The 12,524-nt window shown below is 42.5% G+C and overlaps 1 long non-coding RNA gene across 1 annotated transcript; it reads right to left on the minus strand.

The window, feature by feature from the left end:
- Positions 1 to 1,495: 1,495 nt before the first annotated feature.
- LOC113023383 (uncharacterized) lies at positions 1,496 to 2,830 on the minus strand. Its single transcript, XR_003272564.2, has 2 exons — positions 2,692 to 2,830; positions 1,496 to 1,894 (listed from the first exon to the last, which is right to left on the minus strand). It is a non-coding gene; the product is annotated as an uncharacterized LOC113023383 (long non-coding RNA).
- Between the last annotated feature and the right edge of the window lie 9,694 nt (positions 2,831 to 12,524).

Consider the following 12,524-nt stretch of genomic DNA (forward strand, 5'->3'; position numbering starts at 1 on the left):
CTCCCCAGGAACCTACGCCAGGATCCTGTTTGTGGACTTCAGCTCTGCCTTCAACACCATCCTTCCAGACCATCTCCGAGACAAGCTTTCCCAGATGAATGTGCCTGACCCCATCTGCCGGTGGATCACTGACTTCCTGACGGACAGGAAGCAGCATGTGAGGCTGGGAAAGAATGTCTCGGACTCCCGGACCATCAGCACCGGCTCCCCTCAGGGCTGTGTTCTTTCTCCTCTGCTCTTCTCCCTGTACACCAACTGCTGCACCTCCACCCACCAGTCTGTCAAGCTAATCAAGTTTGCAGATGACACCACCGTTATTGGACTCATCTCGGACGGGGATGAGTCTGCCTACAGGAGGGAGGTTGAACGTCTGGTGTCCTGGTGCAGCCACAACAACCTGGTGCTGAATGCCCAGAAGACAGTGGAGATTATTGTGGACTTCAGGAAGCACACAGCCCCACTCCCCCCCATCATCCTGACTGACACCCCCATCACCTCTGTGGACTCATTCCGCTTCCTGGGTACCACCATCACCCAGGACCTGAAGTGGGAGCCCACCATCACCTCCGTCATTAAGAAAGCCCAGCAGAGGATGTACTTCCTGAGGCAGCTGAAGAAATTCAACCTGCCAACACGGACGATGATGCAGTTCTACACTGCAATCATCGAGTCCATCCTCACCTCCTCCATCACCGTGTGGTACGCTGGAGCCACTATCAGGGACAAACAGAGACTGCAGTGTGTTGTGCGCTCTGCTGAGAAGGTGATTGGCTGCAGACTCCCATCTTTGCAGGACCTGTACACCTCCAGGACATTGCGGCGTGCAGCTCGGATTTCAGCTGACCCTTCTCACCCTGGACACAGTCTGTTTGACCTGCTCCCCTCAGGCAGGAGGCTCCGGTCCATTCGCACCAGAACCTCTCGCCATAAGAACAGTTTCTTCCCCTCTGCTGTTGGACACATGAACAATAACCATATGACTGTTCCCGCTACTAACACATGACCCTACGCTGTGTTCACTGCATCATTCCATGATTGGCACTGATCACCACCTGCACTCATGTATATATCTTTCAACGTAGCACTCTTAATTCTTATTCTCATGTATATATCTCATGTATATCTCATGCACATATCTTTCTACGTAGCACTTTGAATTCTTATCCCTACTTTTATTTTTTCATGTCTATTTAAGTGCTATTTATGACACTATGTTTGCACTGAAGCACCGCAGCAATTTCCTAATGTTGTAAACCTGCTCAACATTTGGCAATAAACCCCTTTCTGATTCTGATTCTAATATACAGTCGCTAGCACACAAGTAGCTTTACAAATGAGTAATGACCACACAGCTGAAATAGTAACTCAGTATATGCACATTACACATGCATCACAAATCAGATAGTTAAGGTTATAGTATGTGTAACACCTGCTTAGTATAGTAGGGTTAAACTTATAGACTAGATTCGAGAGGAGTAAAATAACTTTGAGAGAATTGAGTGTTGAACAGCCGGCAGATTTATTACAATGTTACAGTGGTGCAATAACCCAATGTAAACAGCATAGAAAATTAACAGAAAATCAACAGAGAAGAGCGCTCTTTTGAAAATAACAACAAAATAAAATAAAATAAGTAGTCTCTTTAGAGCTGACTCCTGATGAGCAGGATATTGGGAGTTCAACTGTTTCCCAGAGAAACAATCCGTATCAAGTAAGCAGTTTTTGTTCTTGCTTATCTGAAATCCTGCGATTCGAAGTAATTCAGACTGTAGCTCTACTCCTGCATCCAGAACAGCTGGCCACACTGCTTTTGGATTCGCCACGAGTTTTCACAGGGTCTGGCTCGCCATCCATATCCAGAACCACTTCAGATCCAGGATCACAAAAAACCAGTCTGCACATACAGTACAGAGCAATAAACAAAATAGTTCTTAACAGTTTTTCTAAATAAAATGAGATCTCATAAAGTTTTCAAAATCAAGTACACTGTTGTTTTAACATTGTTCTGTCTCTATGAATTCCATTTGTATTGCTTTACAGCATTACAATCAATTGTATTTATATACCCCTTTTTAAGGCATATGTAATCATATCATGAAATGTTTGTAACGTAACTAGTTTTAAATGGTAAATGGACTAGTTCTTATATAGCGCTTTTCCACTCTTCTGAGCACTCAAAGCGCTTTACACAACTTGTGCATTCACCCATTCACACCCATTCGCACAAGCACAACTGACATTCACACACATTCATACTCCGATGAATGCATCGGAGAGCAATTTCGGGTTAGTATCTTGCCCAAGGATATTTGGCATGCAGACTAGGGGAAGCCGGGAATCGAACCACCAACATTCCGATCAGTAGATGACCTGCTCTACCACCTGAGCTACAGCCACCCACTTATTTACATGTATTAACCTATAACTGAAATTACAAAGTGCAGGAAAGGCACTGGACAACATTTATGGCTAAAAGAAAAGTGCATCCTGCATTAGTTTTGCGCATTTGTGAAGATGCCCAATCAAATAGACAATAAAATAAAATACGACATTCCATTTCACACACAATTCAAGTACTCCGACTGGTTTTAGCTTTTTTTTAGACAATACAGAATTCGCACTGTTGCAGTGTTTACCACAGGTAAAATTAGCATAAGTTTTCCTGCTAACTTATCATCTCTAGTAACTCACCGGAATTCCCAAGAAACAAATACACGCTCTGCCTGGTTTTGGTCGAGAGTAAAACACATAAAGGCCTCTGAAAAGTACATAACTTTAAGTTAGAGACTGTTGAAAATACTTTATAACACTTATTTTATACCGAAAGACTCACTGTGTAGCTTGTTAATTGCTCTCGGGTGTCTTGCTCCGTTTTGCCTAGCTTAATGCAGCAACGTGCTTTTGTTGCATTCACTGAACTACGGAAAATCAAAGTGTGTTCAAGGGGTGTCGGAAATAATAATACCGGGTAAAAACAAGAAAATACTAGTAACCATGTCTATAGGGGTTACATATGTAATGAAAACTTACAGGCATGCGTGGGCAAAAGTTTCACCTCCACTGAGCACTTGTAGCAAACTAGCTGGGCATAACAACTTCCCAAGTACCAACTGTGGCCACAAGAGGGTGCCAAATCATACAAACAAAAGCATATTAACACATTAAAGTTATACCAACACAAGTTTAGTGAGTTTTGCCCCTTTTCTTACTGGTGGGTAGCCTGCAGTAAGTTTTGTTAAGGGCTTCACAATCTTTGAATAATCTTTCACAAACCTCCGATAATATCTGGAGAATCCAAGGAACGACCTAAGTTCCTTTAAAGTTTGTGGTCTTGGCCAGGTCTTGAGTGTTTCAATCTTTTGGGGGGTCTGTTTCAATGCCATTTTGAGAAACAATGCGTTCAGGTACACACCGGCTCATCCTTTGGCGGCCGCTTATCGGGGCCTGGAGCCTGGGGCTCCTCATCTGCCCTCATCTGGGACTCTCCTCAGCTCTCTCTGGGATAGTGGCGCAGCTGCCCCTCTGTTGGTCTTCCTTGGTCTCTTGTGTTCTGGGGACCTCTGGATGTCTGAAGTCTTGATGTCCTCCATACCTGCTTCATGCCCTGGAGGACGGGGCTGTGGCCCCCCCACACCCTCTAGCAGATTCAATTCAATTCAATTCAATTCAATTCAATTCAATTCAATTTTATTTATATAGCGCCAAATCACAACAAAAGTCGCCTCAAGGCGCTTCATAGATACAGAGAAAAACCCAACAATCATATGACCCCCTATGAGCAAGCACTTTGGCGACAGTGGGAAGGAAAAACTCCCTTTTAACAGGAAGAAACCTCCGGCAGAACCAGGCTCAGGGAGGGGCGGCCATCTGCTGCGACCGGTTGGGGTGAGAGAAGGAAGACAGGATAAAGACATGCTGTGGAAGAGAGACAGAGGTTAATAACAGATATGATTCAATGCAGAGAGGTCTATTAATACATAGTGAGTGAGAAAGGTGACTGGAAAGGAAAAACTCAATGCATCATGGGAATCCCCCGGCAGCCTACATCTATTGCAGCATAACAAAGGGAGGATTCAGGGTCACCTGGTCCAGCCCTAACTATATGCTTTAGAAAAAAGGAAAGTTTTAAGCCTAATCTTAAAAGTAGAGATAGTGTCTGTCTCCCGAATCCAAACTGGAAGCTGGTTCCACAGAAGAGGGGCCTGAAAACTGAAGGCTCTCCCTCCCATTCTACTTTTAAATACTCTAGGAACAACAAGTAGGCCTGCAGAGCGAGAGCGGAGCGCTCTAATAGGGTGATATGGTACTACAAGGTCATTAAGATAAGATGGGGCCTGATTATTTAAGACCTTGTATGTGAGGAGCAGGATTTTGAATTCAATTCTGGATTTAACAGGAAGCCAATGAAGGGAAGCCAGGAGAAATATGCTCTCTCTTTCTAGTCCCTGTCAGGACTCTTGCTGCAGCATTTTGGATTAGCTGAAGGCTTTTCAGTGAGTTTTTTGGACATCCTGATAATAATGAATTACAGTAGTCCAGCCTGGAAGTAATAAATGCATGAACTAGTTTTTCCGCGTCACTCTGAGACAGGATATTTCTAATTTTAGAGATGTTGCGCAAATGGAAGAAAGCAGTCTTACATATTTGTTTAATATGTGCGTTGAAGGACATGTCCTGGTCAAAAATGACTCCAAGGTTCCTCACAGTGTTACTGGAGGCCAAGGTAATGCCATCCAGAGTAAGAATCTGATTAGATACCATATTTCTAAGATTTTCAGGGCCGAGTACAATAACCTCAGTTTTATCTGAATTAAGAAGCAGAAAGTTAGCGGCCATCCAGGTCTTTATGTCTTTAAGACATTCCTGCAATTTAACTAATTGGTGTGTGTTATCTGGCTTCATGGACAGATAGAGCTGGGTGTCATCTGCATAGCAGTGAAAATGTATGCTATGTCTTCTAATGATACTGCCTAAGGGAAGCATGTATAATGTAAACAGAATTGGTCCTAGCACTGAACCCTGTGGAACTCCATAATTAACCTCAGTGTGTGAAGAGGACTCTCCATTTACATGCACAAACTGGAGTCTATTAGATAGATATGATACAAACCACTGCAGCGCAGTACTTGTAATACCTACAGCATGTTCTAATCGCTCTAATAGGATATTATGATCAACAGTATCGAACGCTGCACTGAGGTCTAGCAGGACAAGCACAGAGATGAGTCCACTGTCAGAGGCCATAAGAAGATCATTTGTAACCTTCACTAAAGCTGTTTCTGTGCTGTGCTGAGCTCTGAAACCTGACTGAAACTCTTCAAATAAACCATTCCTCTGCAGATGATCTGTTAGCTGTTTGACAACTACTCTTTCAAGGATTTTTGATATGAAAGGAAGGTTGGAGATTGGCCTATAATTAGCTAAGACTGCTGGGTCTAGAGATGGCTTTTTGAGTAAAGGTTTAACTACAGCCAGCTTGAAGGCCTGTGGTACATAGCTGATTATTAGAGATAGGTTGATCATATTTAAGATCGAAGAATTAATTAATGGCAGGACTTCTTTGAGCAGTTTTGTAGGAATGGGGTCTAAAAGACACGTTGATGGTTTGGAGGAAGTAATTATTGAAGTTAACTCAGAAAGATCAATTGGAGAAAAAGAGTCTAACTTAATATCAATGGTACTAAGAGTAGCTGTAGATAATATTACATCTGTGGGATGATTATTGGTAATTTTTTCTCTAATGATAAAAATTTTATTTGTGAAGAAGTTCATGAAGTCATTACTAGTTAACGTTAAAGGGATGGTTGGCTCAAAAGAGCTCTGACTTTTTGTCAGCCTGGCTACAGTGCTGAAGAGAAACCTGGGGTTGTTCTTATTTTCTTCAATCAGTGATGAATAGTAAGATGTTCTGGCTAGCAGATCATTACATGAAGGAACCTTTTAAAAAAACAAGCGCGTCCATGCTCACAGGTGTACACACGGGTGATCACGCCCACAAACTACACCCTTTTTGGCTCCTACCTCAAAGCACACTGTGTTCTGTTGATCTTGTGTGCTGCACAATAATGTTTAATATTTAGTATTTACTGTCATATTCCCATATATCATTGTGATGTTGTTTATTCTATTACTCTTGTTCTCTTCTGCTTGTTTTCTTTTTTCTTTCTCAACAGGTGATCCAGGTGATCGATATATGCATTTTCTTTTTCTTTTCTTTTTTTTTTCTGCCCATTCTGTTGGTTTTTGTTTTTTGCCCTTCTCCCCTGTCCCTCTTCTCAGCTGTTTCTCTTTCCCTCTTTCTTTCTCCCCTTTTTTCTCCCAGTCAAGTCTGTCCCGTATTCAGCAAGTGAAAATAAAATAAACAATAAAAGGTGAATCAAATGGACCATTACGGCAAGGCTGGGATGGTCAATTTGGTAAAGTAAATCCGTTGGGCATCTTTCTTTGCCTTTAGACAATAATTCTGATGGCAAAAAACCAAACGGGACAGGCGCAAAAAAAAAAAAAGGAAAAAAAAAAAAAGAGAAACAATGTTTCCCAGATAGCGCACTGATGTTTGGAAAAAACGACACTTCTCTGGTGACAACTTGAGGCCATTTTCTCGCAAGTGATTCAGGACGTTAGCAAGCCGCATTCCTTGCTCCTCTAAAGTTTTGGAAAAGACAATGATATCTTCTAGGAAAACAAGTACTTCTCGCAGGTTTATGTCACCCATGCACTTTTCCATTAAGCGCTGGAATGTGCTCAGCGCGTTGGTGATCCCCTGCGGCATCCGATTCCACTCCCAAAAACCTAATGGACACACATAAGTGGTTTTATGCTTGTCACTCTCATTCATTTCAATCTGGTAACATTACCCAATCTCGATGCATAAGCATCCTTGATTGTTTGCATGTTTAACTTCCTGTTATCCACCCACAATCGAACATCACCATTTTTCTTTTTGACAACAACTATGGACGAGGCAAATGGAGACTCCGATTCGCGAATGATGCCAGCCTCCAAAAGCATTTGGAGATGACGTCTTACGGCCTCATAGTCTTGTGGGTGGAGAGGACGTGGTCGATGCTTAAATGGGGTTTCATCCTTGAGTTTGATGCAATGTTTTACTTTTGTTGCATGGCCAAAGTCAAGGTCATGATGGGAAAAGATGTCAGAGTAGGTGTTCAGTTTCTGGGTTATTCTAGCTTTCCACTCTTCAGAAAGTGGAGAATCGCCAAAGTCAAACTTCAGATTTAGGCTTGTGTCACTATTCTGTTTGTTTGTGGAATCTGCAGGTTGTTGTTGACTTAAACAGCTAGCAGATTGAAGTTGACTATTTGGAATGTTTTGGATCGGAAGTATATCTTGTGGAACACTGAGTTCAGCAATGACCCAGTTGGTTGGCAAGATGATATCATGGTTGGTTTCGTTTCTGAGTACAACTGGGATTTTGCGTGGGGCATAAGATGGAACGGTAATGAGACGACTGTCAATGAATATTCCACCTGGAAGAGATGAACTCGTAGGTGGCTCAAGTAATGCCCACTTTTCAGTGTAAACATCACTGACACTTGCAAAACCTTGCAGGACAACTTTCTGACCAGCAGGGATGACATTTGAGTCACTACCACGTAGTTTGACTAGGCCAATTTGTCCTTCTGAGTTTTGTCTGTGCCTGATCTGCAGGGTTTTCAGAACTTGATGGTAGCCAGAGTAAGGATTGGCCATGAAATGAGATTCACTGAGAAACTGCTCATATAGTGGGTCAAGAGTGTTTGTACCAATCAATACTGGTATGTCACTGTTAGAGCGAACATCTGGTACAATCAGGGTGAGAGTCTCAATCTCTGGTTGAGAGGAAATGAACTCTTCAGGAAACTGCACAGTTAAATGTATTTAACCTGCATATGGTACTGTCTGACCATTAGCTCCTTCTATCTCCAATATGTCACTGATTGAATGTATAGTTTGGTCTGATAGGTGCTCGTTATAGAATGACTGGGACACGGTAGTCACTTGTGACCCAGTGTCAAGCAAAGAATTACATTCAACCCCATTAACCTTAATGTTGGCTGTGCTCTTACTTCCAACCAGCCCTTTTGGCGGTTTCCTTGTCTGTGCAAGCTGGTGTTGCTTCAGTGACAATTTCGATTGGTTATTGTGGTGAGAAGTGGGACTTCTACATTCATCTGTTCCCATTTGTCCCTCAACAGGAACACTTCTTAGTTTAAAGAAGAGTTGTCACCTGTCAAGTTGTCTTTATCTGTCTGTCTTTTAATTCTTTTCTCTTGGTACTGACTAGTGTGGGATTTGGGGGGTCATTGCAGTTGTTAGCAATATGTCCATCCTCACCACATCGAAAACAATACCAAGGTTTGGGTCTTTTGGCAGGGACAGGCTTAACTAGTGGGTGCTTTTGAGAAGCTGCTCCCTCTTTTTGTTTGTTTTTTTTCCCTTGTTGCCTTATCATCATTTAGCCTGGAGAAATAGTTTGCTGCTTTATAAGAAAGCCCTCCGCAAAGCCAGAACATCTTACTATTCATCACTGATTGAAGAAAATAAGAACAACCGCAGGTTTCTCTTCAGCACTGTAGCCAGGCTGACAAAAAGTCAGAGCTCTTTTGAGCCAACCATCCTTTTAACGTTAACTAGTAATGACTTCATGAACTTCTTCACAAATAAAATTTTTATCATTAGAGAAAAAATTACCAATAATCATCCCACAGATGTAATATTATCTACAGCTACTTTTAGTACCATTGATGTTCACAAATTTAACAATCCAATCAGGGAACAGATGGATTTGGCAGTTGGAGAGGTGCTTTATGGAGCTTTATGGAGTAGACGTCAGCCAATCAGAAAGCACGCTGTCCTCTGTCCACCATGCTGGATTCACCACTACAGGGCATAGAGAACCATGAGTTCTCATACACAGAGTTTCAGGGACCACAGAGTTCCTTCAAAGCTTTGTTTAGTATATTGGCACTGTGATTAATGGGGAAATCAATGTAGACACAGAAATTCCTGATTCCTCATTAGGTGCAGCAGCAGAAAACAGGGTGAACAACCATTTTAGCTAATGGTAACACTGCTAGCTAACTAGCTATCCAGCATAAAGACACTGATAATCATGCTGCTCTGACAGGAGCATTTGACAGACATTCAGTCCATATCCTAGTAGTGTCTTCTCCCTCAGTTTCTCCCACTGTTGGCAGTAAAAGAGGACTGTTAGTTTACCTCTTACTCCAGTTTCGGAACCACAGCACTGTCACTCATGGATGTCTAAATCTTCCGTAGTACTTTCATGCTGATTTACACGTTTATTATGCTAAAAAGAAACTATACCAAGATGGTGTTATACTGCAAATGCATGCTTGATTGCTAATGGGTAATTGCATGAAACATTTGACATATTCAACATCTATAAGCATCAATCTATAAATGCTCCCCTACTCCCACACTTCTTAATAATATCACTCCAGATCAATCCCAGATGTTAAAGTTACGGCTTACAAATAAAGAAGCACTAGTTTTATTATGCTTTTCTGTTTATTATGTCAATTTTTCTGTTCTCATTTGTTCTTTGTTATTAATGGCTAATGTCTCATGTGACCTAGTTAGTTTAAAGCAACACTGGATTTTGTTACTACAGGACACATATGGTGCACTTCTACATATTTATTTCTACTTTCCATTAACAGTTTAAAGAAAGATTTTCCACAACTTTAAGCACATTTCATAGAAACACTTTGTTTGCACACGACAGGTTGCTTTCTTGGTCTTTTTCTATCCTGTCAGTGGAAGTCCAACCATCTTCCACCATCCACCATCCCTGGACCTGTTGAAGTGAAAAACAAACAAGTAATTTATAGATTTACATTTACATCATTGTGTTGACTGCATAAGATGCATGATAACAGTCACAGTTTCTAATTGTGATCAATTTTGTGTGATCTTCACTGCACTAGCCATGGTTCTCCCTGTTCCTCAGACTCGAGGTTGCTCATTACCCATCTACTGACCCCGACTCACACTTTCATCATGTTTCATGACTAAGCACCTAAATGATTTCCCACTGTTGACTGCCCTCCAAAGCCCCACTCATCCTACACCCTCTTGCTTTCCTTCATTTATCTTCAGCAGCTTAGTTTTAAAAGAAAAATGAATGTAAATTTATCCCTTTGCTTTATTTGGGTTGACTTGCAGCCATACCATATACTGTATGAGTGACTTAGAGATACCTCTCACTCTATCTCAAATGTAAGGTTTGAGCCCCGTCTGCCTCAGGGACTCCAGGACATACTCCAGGAGATACTGGAAGGTAGCAGCGGCTATGAACAAACCAAATGGAAGTGTAACGAACAGGTACAAACCTTACAGACTGGAGAATGCTGTTGTTTCCTTGGACTCTGCAGACAAGGGAATCTCCCAGTAGCCCTCGGTTAAATCCAGTGTCGTAAAAAAACGAGCAGTGCCTAACTGGTCCAGGAGCTCGTCGACCGAGGGCAAGGGATAAGCATTGAACTATGACACCTCGTTCACCATGCGATAGTCCAGACAGAACTGCATAGACCCATCTTTTTTCACTACCAGAACTATGGGGCTACAGCAAGTGCTGTGTGACTCTTCTATTACTCCCAGCTTCAACATTTCATTAAGGGTGTGTCAGGCACGAACTAACCACAGCCTTCAGTCTATGCATTTTTCCCCAGTATCTAATTTCCACCAGCATCAAGGGATATTTATAAATATCCCCATGCACACACTTCACCTCCACCCACTCTAACTTCAGCAATGCCCCCGGGCGAGCTAGAGGCAGGGTCTGCGTACAGCCCAAAATCCACCAGAGCCTGGCATGTACCCTCTTGGCACCTTACTGGTATGCAGTACGTCTCTCCTGAACTGGGGGAGGGCGTCAGAGGGCCAGCGATGTGGAAAACCTGTCTCACCTCCGTTGGCGGGCAGTCCCGGCAGAGGTGTCTCAGTAACCACACCTCCAGTTCTCCTGCCCCGACGTCTGTGCCACTGGTGAGCTTGGCGTGGGGTCTATAGCAGCCGGGACCTGTGGAGAGAAATCAGAGGAAAAGGGGTTAGTGGACTGGAAAGACCTCAGCTTCACGGCTACGGGGAATGAGGGATTTCTATGTCTATGTTGATTTCCTCATTAATCACAGAGCTAATGTACTAAACAAAGCTTTGAAGGAAACTTACCGTGACTCTCTGTGCTCTGTGGTGGTGAATCCAGCATGGCGTCCAGAGGACAGCAGGGAATGAGACCTCTTGGTCTTCTGCAGAGGTGGGTAGTAACGAGTTACATTTACTCCGTTACATTTACTTGAGTAAGTTTTTGAAAAAAATCTACTTTTAAAGTACCTTTTTTGCACGATACTTTTTACTTTTTCTTGAGTACATTCAAAGTAGTGGACACACGGAAAGAAGAAACATTAAAAACATGGCAGAACCAGTCGTCTACGCTAGAGCTGAAGAGGATGAACACCCTTGGCCTTACATACAAAGGATGTTTCGCTTAAAAGCAGTACAAAAGAACAACTATGTCTTCAGCGTCGGTGTCTTCAGTGAGAGCCAAAACAACAACTTTTCAGCGTGAAAAAACTCAGCTTGTGTAACCTGAGGAAACGGTAAGTTTTCTCTAAATATCTTTTAGCTGTGGTTAGCTGGATGTTAGTCTTATGTTACAGCAGCTGTGTCGAGCTCGAGCTGCTAGTCATGTTTTCGGCGCTATGTTGTAGTGAGATAAGTTTGTGGGTGTTTTGTGCAGCTTCGGCTGTCCTTTTAACTGCTCGCTGGTTAGCTAGCGTGAGCTATAAGCTAACAGCTAGCCTGGTTAATGATGCTAGAGTTCCACGCACATGCAAACAGCTCGTCTCTACTGCTTTAACTGTTAAAACAGAAGGCAATACTGCGGCTGACAGGGTTTATTATGTGAAACAGCAGCTTGTTTAGTTTAAACAGTCTGCATTAAGCTGGGCAAACACTGTGCGATTTTTTTCAGTCGCGTTATTCAGCTCCTGCTCAAACTGTACAATTGAATCTCAGGGGTTAGAAGTTCATAGGTCACGATGTAGGGTCTCACACTATACGGCCTGATGCTCTGATGCGACCTGAGTGCTCAAACTGTGCATTCATAACATGAAGCTTATCATACAAAATCCCTCTCTCTGTCTTTCACTCACTCACACAGGCACACACACACCACCGTCAACTTTGCTAAATTACTAGTGATGTGCGGATCGATCCTGAAATATCGATTCCTCCGATACCAATCATTTATGTTCTAGAATCGATTCTCACATTAAAATATCGATATTTTAGTAATTTAGAGTAAATTTGTAGTTTATCATTAACAGGAACACAGTGGAAAGAAACTATAACATTCGGATTGCCTACATTCAAAGGAACTACTTCCTCTTCCGCCTTTCATAGTCATGTGCGAAATACAGCTGTATAAATGTCTCGCAGCCCCTTGGCGTGCGCACTCACAACAATGGCTGAGCGTAATTGTGCGGATGTATTTCACCTCC

The sequence above is a fragment of the Astatotilapia calliptera genome, chromosome 6 (genome assembly GCF_964374335.1).
Source record: "Astatotilapia calliptera chromosome 6, fAstCal68.1, whole genome shotgun sequence".
NCBI lineage: Eukaryota > Metazoa > Chordata > Actinopteri > Cichliformes > Cichlidae > Astatotilapia > Astatotilapia calliptera.